This window comes from Cajanus cajan, chromosome 8 (genome assembly GCF_000230855.2).
Source record: "Cajanus cajan strain Asha chromosome 8, NIPB_CcT2T_4, whole genome shotgun sequence".
Taxonomy (NCBI): Eukaryota; Viridiplantae; Streptophyta; class Magnoliopsida; order Fabales; family Fabaceae; genus Cajanus; species Cajanus cajan.
The window spans coordinates 49,173,355-49,187,550 of record NC_138524.1 but is presented as its reverse complement, the minus strand read 5'-3'; positions in this window follow the sequence as shown (position 1 = coordinate 49,187,550).

The following is a 14,196-nucleotide window of genomic DNA, read 5'->3' as shown; positions in this document are numbered from 1 at the left end:
CAAGTGATTGTTTTGTTGTATTAACTTTGATATTCTGATACTTTGGTAATAAACCTTGTACTCTATTGTTATTTGTTAAATCAAATTGAGTAAAGGTTGAGTTTTAGATATCTTGGTAGGTTTTTTTTTATCAAGAATTGTTGAAATTTGAGTTATCTTAGGATAGAATCTATTCAACCCCCTTCTAGATTCTAGTAAACTGGGACCAACAAAAACTTGAATAGAAGGTGTGAGAAAAACAATTAAAAGAAGTGTTAAAAACCTAGAGAAAACTAGAAACAAAATGCAACCAACATAGAAGTAAATTCTAACTCCAGTTCATATTCATTTGATTCTGAAAGTGATGAGATGCCTTTTGAGACTCTCTTAGCTAATTCTCACATGATTTCTCTAAGAGGAGTTTAAAGAAAAATATAAAGCTTTGGAAAAAGAAAATCTTGACCTCAAAAGAAAAATGTCAAATGATGCTAAAGAGATGTTATGTCTCAAAAACAAGATTACCAGTCTCGTTCCTCTTGATGTAGAAGCCTTGAAAAACGAAAACAATCAACTTAGGAAGGACTTAATGAAGTTTGTAGATGAGTTTTCTAAATTAAATATGCTTTTAAAACATAGAAGACTACCATCTAACAAAAATGGTGTTGGTTTTTAGTCAAACTCAAAGATGTTCTTAAATAGGCCTAAGTCTACCTTCTATGCTAATGAAAAAGGAGTAAAAACTCTTGGTAGACAAAAGGGACAAACTAAGACTAGTGGGACTAACATAAAAGGACACAAGAAAATTTGGGTACCAAAATAAAAAATTATTCTTATTACAGATCTCCTTAGTAGGAAGAATGAAGGATTCAAGCTGATATCTGGACAATGGCTGCTCACGACACATGTGTTAAGTTAGACGAAGCAATTCATAAAGCCCCACTGAGGTTTTGAATGAAGACAAATATAATGCATGTTGTTATTACTAATGTGTGTATTAGTGTTTCAGACAAATATGAGAACAGGGATTGGGCTGAACCAAATATCATACAAGACCAAGCCAATGTACATGATTAAAGCTTGCGAAACCATCAGATGAAGCATGAAAAATAACTAGACAAAGAACAGATAAAGACGTAGGTCTACTAAGGTGCCAGAAGAACAAGTAACAAAAGATGAAGAAGCATTCCAGACGAAATCATAATCGTCTATTCTCACACTTGACCAAGACGGAGTGAAAAGCTAGAGTCTACCTCTCAGACGAAGATTTAAGTATCCAGATGAAGTCAGAGAATAGTGAAGCACGTTTGAAGCTTATAACAAACATCGTCCTCAAATCACAAAGGAACACACAAGGACATCAAGTCTGAAAAAGAGAAAGATGAAAGAGTAGGCAAGCGCAAATCCACAAGTCAAAACTGCGAATGTTAGAGGAAGGACACCTACTCATCATAGAAAGACAGCGTTGTGCAGTCACACTAACGCACAAAGTACAAGGATGCCCAAGTCATGATTAGAATCAGACATTAGAAGGAAACAAGCCGTTCAGAGAAATCTCAAGTATACAGACAAATGCATTAAATGAGAAGATCTACATAGCCGATCTCCTATCTGCATCAATAAAAGAGTTCCTCATCAGCAGGCACATCCAAATTCAAACGACGAGCAGATTTATGTGGCCAAAATCATTCAAAAATGATAACGACAAGATAATAGGACGAAAGGGTTGAACATGCACCAAACGATAATTAATAACAGATGAAGATGTACTATGCACAATCGAGAACGCAATATACCAGGTGAAAGATGGTAAAGACAAATAAGAAGAGTCAACTGCATGACAAGAAAAATAACACAAACCAAAGAAGAACTCAGACGGAAACAAAGTCTATCTACATAATTGACTAAACTAATGGAAAAATCAATGCATCAATACTCAAACAAAGTCCAAAGTTCTGAATTACACATTGACTAATCTAATCAGAGAAAATCAGACGAAGAATATGTCTAAGGTCAGAGAGAAATCAAACATGGAAGATGAAAGACAACACAGATTGAAAGATACTCTAGACAAAGACAAGCATGTCCATCTGTAATACTGACCAAACCATAGAAGCCGCCAAAGCATCAACGTCAAATACTCAGATAAAGAACAAAACGTAAGACACATGAGATTAATAGATGCAGACGAAGACTGCCATGCCAACAATTAAAGAATGAAGTCTCAAAGGACTACTCAGGCATCGTCTACGACCACATAAGTGCTATCAATGTAATAGCGTGATTAAAAGAAGAAAAGAAGAATAAGAAATGCAGGTAAAAGTAAAAGCATGCATGTGTCAGAAAAAGTACATTACTTTTTCAGAAAAGGATAACACTCTACAAGCTACGAGACCAGAAAAGGACAAAAAGGTTCCTAGGTCCTTGCTAAAGTCAGACACAGCTGCTAACAAGACAAAGAAGACTTTACACAAGGTCTATCATGTTGAGACTCATAATGGTGAATCAACTCACATCTGGAGAATGAAGGTTTTGATGATAACAAAGTGTGGAACAAAGCTGACCAAGGACATCAACATGTCAAAAACAAAGTCAAGGAAAAATGTGGCTATTATGTTATGTAATAGGAGTAGCTTGTAAATTGTATTGTTTTGTTGAGTTTATTTTTCGTGTGTATGCTTTGTGCATGAGCTAATCTTTATCTAATCTGATCAAGAGTGAGTTGATGATGAGTTTGAAACTTGAGAAGTTATTTTGAGACATAAAACAGAGTTTTTGAAAACTGACTCAAAATAATCGATTATCATTAAATATAATCGATTATTCCAGCAACAGGTAAAAAGGATACCTTGCTGCAATAATCGATTATTTGTTAAATAATCGATTATCCCAGGAATCACTCTCTGGAATAATCGATTATCCTGCAAAATAATCGATTAAATTGTTCTTGGTTGATTTCCAGAAATCATGAAGAACAAAATAATCGATTATTCTTTAAAATAATCGATTATCTGGTTCTGAAAATGTTATAAATAGTTTTCACATTTTGAAACTTCAGAACAAGAGAAGAATAAGATTGAACAGAGTGAAAAATATGTTTGTGAAGTCTTTGTGACCTTCTTGGAGAGTTTTCTTTGTGAAACCAAGAAGAAAAACGGTTTTGAAATGTTTTGAGAAAATGATGGAAGAGCATGGGCTAAAGGCCCAACCACTAGAGCTATGGCCAGGAGGTTACTTGAAGATTTGACTGCTTCAGAGCTTGGTGGGCCCGATGGGCTTGGTGGGCCTAGGGTGCTTCTTACTTGGGCTTAATTGATTATACACCATGTTTAATTGTACTTTCTTAGTTTAGGAATCTATTTTCATGTTGGTCTTGTATTTTGACCATAGATTAGGGTTTAGGCTAGTTGGGCCTAGTTTTGGGCTTCATGGGCCTTTGGGCTTTTGGTACCCAATATTGGGCTCATTATTTTCCTTGTAATATTTCCTATTGATTGTATTCATTAGACCATTGTATTTTGGTCATTAGAATAGGATTATATGAAGAAAACATTAATAGGAGAATTAGGTTTCATTTAGACATCATTTAGGAGTAATTTGAGTTGAATTTGAGTCACATGGTTTGCATGGGATGGATCCGGCCATGTGAGCTCCAAATTCACCTCAAATCACTTCTAAATGACTCCTAAATGAGGGTAGCATCTGAATTAGTCACGTTGGAAGCCAAAGTTTGAATTTCAAATTCAAACTTGAAATTCAAACTAGGCGCCAATTTGGTTGATTTGAAATTGCCGCCCAAAGTTAACCTAATTGCTTCCTATAAGTGTATCTTTTCCCACCTTTTGTAAACACTTTTGATATATGAGATTTCTGAAAATTATTTCAGCTATCCTTTCAAGAGTCACCGAATCCAAGAGAAAGCCATAGAGAGAGTGCCTTCAAATCCTTAGGAAAACCTAGTTTCCTTATCTTTGAAGTGAGCAATCCCTTGATTGCTTGAGCTTGGATGCTTCCTTCAAGGCTTAGGCCTTCATTCCGCAAGTTTCTCACCATCATAAGGTGTTCATTCATTCGGTAGTATCTCCTTTGAAGTGGATCCGTGCCTAGAAGGAGCTTGGAGGAGTTCAATCATCACTTCTCCCACTCACTTCTATCATTTTTGGTATCAAGAGCAAGGTCTTCAAGGAGATAAGTTCTTCACCTTGTTTTGGTCCGAATATTATGTGTTCTTTGTGTTCTTATGTTTGTCTTAATTGAGTTTCAATTCGGATCTATATTTTGATGTTATTGAGTTCATAGATCCATTGTTGATTGTCTTGAATTTTTCTTCCATAATCAACTTGTAGGAACTATTTGCTTTGTGCTAATTTTGAGTTTATTTTGAGTCTCTCCATTCCTTGTATGTGTCCGTGATTGGACCTCATGCATTGCATTTAGATTTTGTTTTTAAATCTTTGTTGTGTCTTAGAAGTTTGTATTTAGTCCTTACTTGTTGCAAATTCCTTGAATAGCATGTTTAACCTAGTTTTATTTTGAGTTTTGTGTCCATATTTTGCTTTCGGTTTACCTATTGTTCTTGCCTCCTATATGTGCTTTTTCTTTTGCCTTATTGTGTTCATAACTTGCTATTAGTTCTAGTAAGTTTCTTTAGAGTTAGGTTTCTATTATGTTCTTAAGTTTTCAAATCACATTCCATTGAAAAACTTATAAAGATTTTGTGATTCAAAAATTTCAAGTGTAAACCTACTTCTAGTGCACTCTTCTTGTGGATTCAAATTTTAAAAAAAAATTAGAGGCTGAAAACAGAGATAAAACAGAGCCTAAAGTGTTCAAAATATCAAAAAGAAAAGAGTTCAAAAGGAATCCAAACCAAAAACCTAAAGATTAGTGCACTAGTTATTCAAGTTACTTGAAATTTGACCTAATTTTTGGCTGATTTGTATTCTCGGTTTCTATAACTTGGAATCATTGAAAAATTTGAAACAAAAGGCAAATATACTCTCTGGACTCTTAATTTGATACTGGAAAAAGAAAGAATTAAAAAAAAAATAGAGAAAGAAAATTAAAAGGAAAAAGCCGAGAGGTATACAAGTTGAAAAACCTACTTGATTCCTTGTTATTGTTTTGGCTACTACTTTTGCTAAACTTGTCCAATTGTCTTCAAATTTTTTTTGATTTGTTCATCTATTCTAGTACCTATCTAGGAACTCTTCTCTCTGAGTGCTAGCTTTTATTTGGAGTCTTAATTTTCAGTTTTACTTGTTGAACTTCTTTGAGTCTTGTCATATACACATATTACTCTTAATTTTGGTATAAGCTTTCCAAATTGTGCTTTGTTGCTTGTCTAGTTTTCTTTCAATAATTTCCTGTGCTGGAAGTGGCCTTAAATCCTTGCTCAAGGATCAAGCATTGCTCAACAAAGAGTAGGAAAAATTTTGGACACTATAATCACCAAATTTGACCTAATTTAGTGACCAAAATTCTCCTAAATCTCCTTCACTTGAGTGACCAATTCCTTCACCTTGTGAGGCAGCCACCTTAACCTCTTTGTTGTGTTTCTTTTGCAGGTTCAGGAGCAGCATATTGAAGGATTAGTGGCGGATTAAACACTTGGTTAAGTGTTGGAAAAGTTGAACACAAAACCGCCACTAATTGGTCACCAAAGCCGCCACTTTATTGTTTTTTTTAGGCTAGTTTAATTTTGTCAATTCTCTTGTATTTTAAACCAATTTGTAAAGCTTGGAGGGAGTATTAAGAAGCTGGTCAGGTATATCTACATCCTTGATAGACTCTCACGTGTAGTACTAGTGGAAGTGGCTTGGAAATTTCATATGTTTCAAGCTTCCACTTAGGATATCCGACTAGTTGCTTAACTTGCTTCTTTTAAGTTTTCTTGTACTTAATTGCTTTACTTTGCTGCCTATAAACGTCTAGAATTGTGTAGTTTTAATTGTTCACGCTTAGTTAAGTGTCAAAAACAAACAAAGTTGTAAAAAGCATACAAAATTTTTGTGAAAAGTTTTGGGGATTTGGAAATACCACAAAGGAGTTTAGTGATTTCCACTTGAAAAGGCTTGGTTATTAAGTGGCTCTTTGTAGCTCACCTCCCTTGATAGTGCAACTTGTACACTTAGACTTCCAAGTGCTATTTTCATTCCTAGAAAATACCAAAAACATTTTATAACTTCTTGCATAGCATATAAAATCTTATTGTTTAATCATGAGTCAACATTCTCAAAGTAGTAGTGGCTTTGAATCTCCTAAAAGTTTTAAAAGAATTGTCAAGGAGGTTGAGGCACTAAAACTTTGGAAGCATGATGAAATACTTCAAAAACAAAAATAAAAACTTGAAAAGGAAGTACAAATCATGGCTTTAGAACAAGAGATTCAAAAGATTAAGCAACGAGAAGAAAAACTTTTAAAAAGATTAAATAAAAATAAAAGTCCAAAAGGTTCTTCTAGGAGCTCAACCAAGAGCTCCAATGATTCTCAAAGTCAAAATAATGATGGTAGTATCCAAATGGATGCTTACTATCAACCAACACCTAGGAGAGTCATTAAAGAACACAAAGTGAGGGAATCAAGGGTTGATCTCCCTTACTTTCATGGAAAAGATAATGTGGACACCTACTTAGATTGGGAGATGAAAGTGGAGCAAATCTTCACTTGTCATCAAGTAGGTGAGGAAAGAAAAGTTCCTTTGGCCACCCTAGCTTTTCAAGGACAAGCCATGTATTGGTGGACATCCTTGGAAAGAGAGAGAAGACTTCACAATGATCCTCCCATCACTTATTGGAATGAGTTGAGGAGTGCTATGAGAAGAAGGCACATACCTTCTTATTATAGTAGGGAACTTATGGATAAGCTCCAAAGGCTCCAACAAAAGGGTATGAGTGTTGAGGAGTATAGGCAAAAGATGGAGTTATATCTCATGAGGGCTGGGATAAGGGAAGAAGAAAGATTGACCATTGCTAGATTTCTAAGTGGTCTTAATTTTGACATAAGAGATAGAGTTGAGTTACTCCCTTATAGGGACCTTGATGATTTGGTCCAACTTTGTATAAGGGTGGAACAACAAAATTTGAGAAAATCTTCTTTTAAAGGAAAAACTCAATCTAGTTCTTATGTTAAGAAAGACTACAAGAGGGAGGGTCAATTTGATTCCTCTAAGAAATTTGGTAAGGGTCTTGAAAAAGATAAAGAAAATGAAAAAGAGAAAAATAGTGTCACTTCTAGTAGTAAGACTAGTGACATCAAATGCTTTAAATGTCTTGGAAGAGGCCATATAGCTTCTCAATGCCCCACTAAAAAGGTGATGATTTTGAAAGGGGAAGACGTTTATAGTAGTGTTGATGAAACTAGTACTACCACTTCAAGTGATAGTGAAACTAGTGAAGAAGATCATCACATTGAAAGTGCATATCCTTATGATGGTCAACTTCTCATGGTTAGAAGGCTTCTAGGAAACCAACCTCATGAGTCTCATCTTTCACAAAGGGAGAACATATTTCACACAAGGTGTAAAGTTTTAGACAATGCTTGTTCTCTCATTGTGGATAGTGGGTCTTGTTGCAACTGTTGTAGCACAAGGTTGGTAGAGAAGCTTGGTCTTACTATTATTCCTCATCCGAAACCATATCAACTTCATTGGATTAATGAAGATGGGGATATTAATGTTAATCAACAAGTGAAAGTCAAGTTCTCTATTGGAAACTATGAAGACCAAGTGGTTTGTGACATAGTTCCAATGGAAGCTTGTCATATTTTGTTGGGAAGGCCATGGCAATTTGACAAGAAAACCATGCACAATGGCCTTACCAATGAAATTACTTTCACTCATAAAGAAAAGAAGTTTGTACTTCATCCTTTGTCTCCTTCACAAGTGATAGAGGATCAAGTACAAATGAAAAAGAAAAGAGAAGAAGAAAAAAAAAACTTGAATAAAAAAAAAGAAAAGAAGGAAAAGAAGCATAAGTTTTCAAAGAAGGATGAAGAGAAATCTTTTCCAAAAGAAGGAATTCAACAAAAACCTTTAAAAGAAACTTTGATTGTTAAAAAACCTTCTTACATTCTTCTTTGTAAAGGTATGCTTCAGTGTCATAATTTAAGTATTGAACTTAGTTCTTTATCTCCTCAAGTTTCTCATTTATTAAAAGAATTTGATGATATATTCCCTAGTGAAGGTCCACAAGGCCTTCCTCCTTTTAGGGGTATAGAACATCAAATTGATTTTGTGCCTGGGGTTAGTCTACCCAATAGACCAGCCTATAGGACAAATCCTCAAGAAACTAAGGAGATCGAGAATCAAGTCCATGAATTATTGAATAAGGGTTGGGTACAAAAGAGTTTGAGTCCCTGTGCTGTGCCTGTATTGTTAGTGCCCAAAAAAGATGGAAAATGGAGAATGTGTTGTGATTGTAGGGCCATTAACAATATCACAATCAAGTACAGGCACCCAATCCCTAGACTTGATGATATGCTTGATGAGTTACATGGTGCTTCCATATTTTCTAAAATTGATCTTAAAAGTGGTTATCACCAAATAAGAATTAAAAAGGGTGATGAGTGGAAAACTGCTTTTAAAACCAAATTTGGATTATATGAGTGGTTAGTTATGCCTTTTGGTTTAACTAATGCACCAAGTACATTCATGAGGCTTATGAATCATGTCTTGAGAGAATGTATAGGAAAATTTGTGGTTGTTTATTTTGATGATATATTAATCTATAGTAGGTCTCAAGATGATCATTTAGGACATCTTAGAGAAGTTATGATGATCCTTAGGGAAAACCAATTATTTGCAAATCTTGAAAAATGTACTTTTTGTGTGGATCATGTGGTTTTCCTAGGGTTCATTGTAAGCAAAAATGGGGTTCAAGTGGATCCCGAGAAAATTAAAGCCATTCAAGAGTGGCCAAAGCCTAAAAATGTTAGTGAAGTTAGGAGTTTTCATGGTTTAGCAAGTTTTTATAGAAGATTTGTACCTAACTTCTCTAGCATTGCTTCACCCTTGAATGAGCTTGTCAAAAAAGATATTTTATTTGAATGGACTTCCAAGCATGACCAAGCATTTCAATTACTTAAAGATCAACTTACTAATGCACCCATTTTAGCTCTACCTAATTTTGAAAAGACTTTTGAGCTAGAATGTGATGCATCAGGAGTTGGTATAGGAGCTGTGTTATTGCAAGGAGGACACCCCATTGCATATTTTAGTGAAAAACTAAAAGGTGCCTCCCTCAATTACCCTACCTATGATAAGGAGTTGTATGCCTTGGTTAGAGCTTTACAAACTTGGGAACACTATCTTGTGTCCAAAGAGTTTGTCATCCATAGTGACCATGAGTCACTTAAATATTTAAGAGGTCAAGGTAAATTAAATAAGAGACATGCCAAATGGTTAGAGTTTCTTGAACAATTTCCATATATTATTAAATTCAAGAAAGGAAAATCCAATGTTGTAGCTGATGCTTTATCTAGGAGACATACTTTGCTTGTGTCCCTAGGAACTCAAATTCTTGGATTTGATAATATTAGGGAATTGTATGAAGAAGATCTTGAATTTGGTGTTAATTATAAAAAATGTCAACAAAAAGCTTTTGATGGTTTCTATATGGCTGAGGGGTATTTATACAAAGAAGGAAGATTGTGTATACCCCAAGGATCTATTAGGAAACTATTAATTAAAGAGAGTCATGAAGGTGGGCTTATGGGGCACTTTGGTGTTGATAAAACCCTTAGTTTGCTAAAAGAAAAATTTTATTGGCCCCATATGCGAAAAGATGTCCAAAGGCATTGTTTTAGATGTTTAGCTTGTTTACAAGCTAAGTCTAAAGTAATGCCTCATGGAACATACACACCTTTGCCTGTTGCTTCTTCTCCTTGGGTGGATATTAGCATGGATTTTGTGCTAGGTTTACCTAGAACCCAAAGGGGAATGGATTCTATTTTTGTGGTAGTGGACCGTTTTAGTAAAATGGCTCATTTTATTCCATGCCACAAAGTAGATGATGCAAGCAACATTGCAAAACTCTTCTTTAGAGATGTGGTTAAACTTCATGGACTTCCTAAAACTATAGTTTCAGATAGAGATACAAAGTTTCTAAGCCATTTTTGGCGTGTCTTATGGTCAAGACTAGGAACTAAACTCCTCTTTTCAACTACTTGTCATCCTCAAACAGATGGCCAAACTGAGGTAGTGAATAGATCTCTGTCTACTATGCTTAGGGCAGTCCTAAAGGGTAATCACAAATCTTGGGATGAGTTTTTACCTCATATTGAATTTGCCTACAATAGGGTAGTTCATAAAACTACCAATATTTCTCCTTTTGAGGCTGTTTATGGGTTTAATCCTTTAACTCCTTTGGACTTGATACCTCTCCCTAATGTTGAACATTTCATTCATAAGGAAGGGGCTTCAAGGGCTGATTTTGTTCAGAAACTTCATGAAAGGATTAAAATTCATATTCAAAATCAAAATGAGAAATATGCAAAACAAGGAAGTAAAGGCAAGAAGTCTATGATCTTCGAGGAAGGTGATTGGGTTTGGCTTCATTTAAGAAAAGAACGTTTTCCAAATCAAAGGAAGTCTAAACTCAGTCCTAGAGGAGATGGTCCCTTTCAGGTCTTACAGCGTATCAATGATAACGCCTATAGACTTGATTTACCCTCTGACTATGGAGTCAGCACCACTTTTAATGTCAGTGATCTTAAACCTTTTGTAGGTGCTAGTGATGATGAGGAAGAATCTTCAGATTCGAGGACGAATCCTTCTCAAGAGGGAGGGAATGATGGAAGAGCATGGGCTAAAGGCCCAACCACTAGAGCTATGGCCAGGAGGTTACTTGAAGATTTGACTGCTTCAGAGCTTGGTGGGCCCGATGGGCTTGGTGGGCCTAGGGTGCTTCTTACTTGGGCTTAATTGATTATACACCATGTTTAATTGTACTTTCTTAGTTTAGGAATCTATTTTCATGTTGGTCTTGTATTTTGACCATAGATTAGGGTTTAGGCTAGTTGGGCCTAGTTTTGGGCTTCATGGGCCTTTGGGCTTTTGGTACCCAATATTGGGCTCATTATTTTCCTTGTAATATTTCCTATTGATTGTATTCATTAGACCATTGTATTTTGGTCATTAGAATAGGATTATATGAAGAAAACATTAATAGGAGAATTAGGTTTCATTTAGACATCATTTAGGAGTAATTTGAGTTGAATTTGAGTCACATGGTTTGCATGGGATGGATCCGGCCATGTGAGCTCCAAATTCACCTCAAATCACTTCTAAATGACTCCTAAATAAGGGTAGCATCTGAATTAGTCACGTTGGAAGCCAAAGTTTGAATTTCAAATTCAAACTTGAAATTCAAACTAGGCGCCAATTTGGTTGATTTGAAATTGCCGCCCAAAGTTAACCTAATTGCTTCCTATAAGTGTATCTTTTCCCACCTTTTGTAAACACTTTTGATATATGAGATTTCTGAAAATTATTTCAGCTATCCTTTCAAGAGTCACCGAATCCAAGAGAAAGCCATAGAGAGAGTGCCTTCAAATCCTTAGGAAAACCTAGTTTCCTTATCTTTGAAGTGAGCAATCCCTTGATTGCTTGAGCTTGGATGCTTCCTTCAAGGCTTAGGCCTTCATTCCGCAAGTTTCTCACCATCATAAGGTGTTCATTCATTCGGTAGTATCTCCTTTGAAGTGGATCCGTGCCTAGAAGGAGCTTGGAGGAGTTCAATCATCACTTCTCCCACTCACTTCTATCAGAAAAGATCATCATCATCATCACATTCTTGAAAAAGAGAAGGATTAAGATTTGCTTCTGAATTCCAGGTGAATTCATTCCTTTAATTCTTTGTGAATAATTGTAAATCTTGAGTAGGTTTCTCGAGTGGTAAGGAATTCTTGTAGTGGGTTTCTACAAGGGGTGCTTTCTTGGGGTCAAGAAAGTGGTTATCTTGAATGTAGGAGTGTATTCATGTGTGGTATGCTTGTAAAAATTCTTTGTTAAGATAGTGGAACAAATCTTGATTAGGTTATGATTGAGGACTGGATGTAGGTCACATGTGCAGTGACTGAACCAGAATAAAAGACTTGTGCAATCTTCTCTTACCCTTATCTTTTACTTTGAGTAACATCTTGGTTGTATGTTAAAGAGATCATTCTTGATTAACATGTTTGTATGAACAACATTGCATTAAACTGAATCAAAGTATTGCATATCGATTGCTCTTAACTTTGAAGATTATCAAATATTAATCAAGAAAGCATATAGGACTCATTTTTCATTAACAAGTCTTTAAGGAGCTTTTTTGAAAATTCATATTAGAAAAGTTTGAATTGAAATAAAGATCCTAAGAACTCTGAAATTTTTTTAAGTGTCATAGAATCCAATTCACCCCCCTCTTGGATTGAGCCATTCTTTTCTAACATATCATAGGAAACAACATTTAATGCAAGAACTCAAGCATTAAATGAGTAGATTGAACTAGTCATGAACGTCTATATCTGCTTAAACGGAAACTTGCAACGGGAAGCTCTACCTTAACGGATATATTCAAGATCAAGCAACGGGCAGATTCTACAAGACTATATATATCACCACCTCAAACCCTGAAAGGTTAGCTTTTGGAGAAAATAGAAAAAGATTGATATCAAGCCCACAAGACAGAGACATCAGAGATGAGTGTTCATAGTCAAATGTACAATGTAATATTCACTGCTAGCCTGAAGAGGCTGAGAAGAATATACTAGCATTGATGAGTGAAGTCAACGGACCATAAGTGGTCGATAATACTATGTACTTAATTGCATATTTAGTGGAACCTTTCAGTTGAAGGAGACTGATGGCATCCTTGCTTCCATTGAAGAAGGAATGTTGAACAATGGCAAGGGATGCTTGAACTCCTTGGATCAAAGTTCCTCAAGGGGAATTTTTAATGGAGGAATGGGGCGGAAATGGAAGTGTGGAGGTTGGGTAGAAGGTGTTTGATGAAAGGTTTGAGAGGGCACTCTAGGGTTTGGCTCACTTCAAGGTAGGTGAAGGCCACTTCTAGGGTTTTGCTCTCAAGGTGGAGATAGGATGGGAGGTGGCCGAAAATAGCCAAGGTGACTAAGGATGATATAAAGGCAAAAATGCTCTCTTTATATTCAATTTCCAAAGTATTTACAAGGTGTGGTGCCTAGGGTATTTATAGGAGTGGGAGGCATCTAGGGTTGCATTTAGGGTTGCATGGCCAAAATTCACAATGCTAAATGCACACCAAATGAAACCCAAATTAACCCTAGATGCAACTTGGTAGCCAAGGATGAAATCTTTGGGTTTAGTTAGGCTACATCTAGGTGCATGATAAGACCATGCAACCTTTGCCCTCCACTTGGGACTAAGCCTTTCTAAGTCCAAAAACATGTCCAAACACCACCAAAAATGCGTCTAGCTCCCTAATTAAATACCTTAGCCCAAAATTAAAAACCTATGATCTAAAGCACCCCATAATACAAGGGTAAAATGAAAAATACAAAAGAAAATAAATCCTATGACTAAGATACCCAAAATACAAGGGTAAAATAGGAAATTAAAGACAAGGGCAAAAATAGGAATAAAAATAAATGCTATAAAAACTTAGGAGCTAAGGCCCAAAAGTAGGCTTACTCCTCCTATGGTTTTTCAACACTAACCCATTCCTCTTGCCTCTTTCAATATATCACCTCTTGGTCTTCTTGGCCTTAGTGTTATTCCATCAGAGACTGGACGTAGCTCGGTTTGAGTGAACTAGTATAAAATAACTTGCACTACTAATTCCTATTTCTCAGACGCATATCTTCATTACTTATTAAATCTTTGTGAAAAAATTCGTCCACCAATAACCTCTAAGTGAAATCATCATTTAGACACAGACGTAAACTTTGATTAACATATCTAGTATACTGAAGAGTTTTATCTACTGCTTATCTTTAAATGAAACTATCTTGAAAAGGAAAATGCAAGAACGTTAATCATTATTGTTATATGAAACATTTTCCTTCATCAGACGATAAATCTTCCAGATGCAATGACCTTGTGTTAAGTAAATTCTGCATAACCGTCTAGTATCTAAAAGTGCATTGTACGGAGAACATTACTCTTGCGAAAATGGCTTAAAATTCCTAGTTACACACACACATATTCAACCCCCCTTCTATGTGTTTCATGTCTAACTTCAACTTGATGGAAGAAAGGTC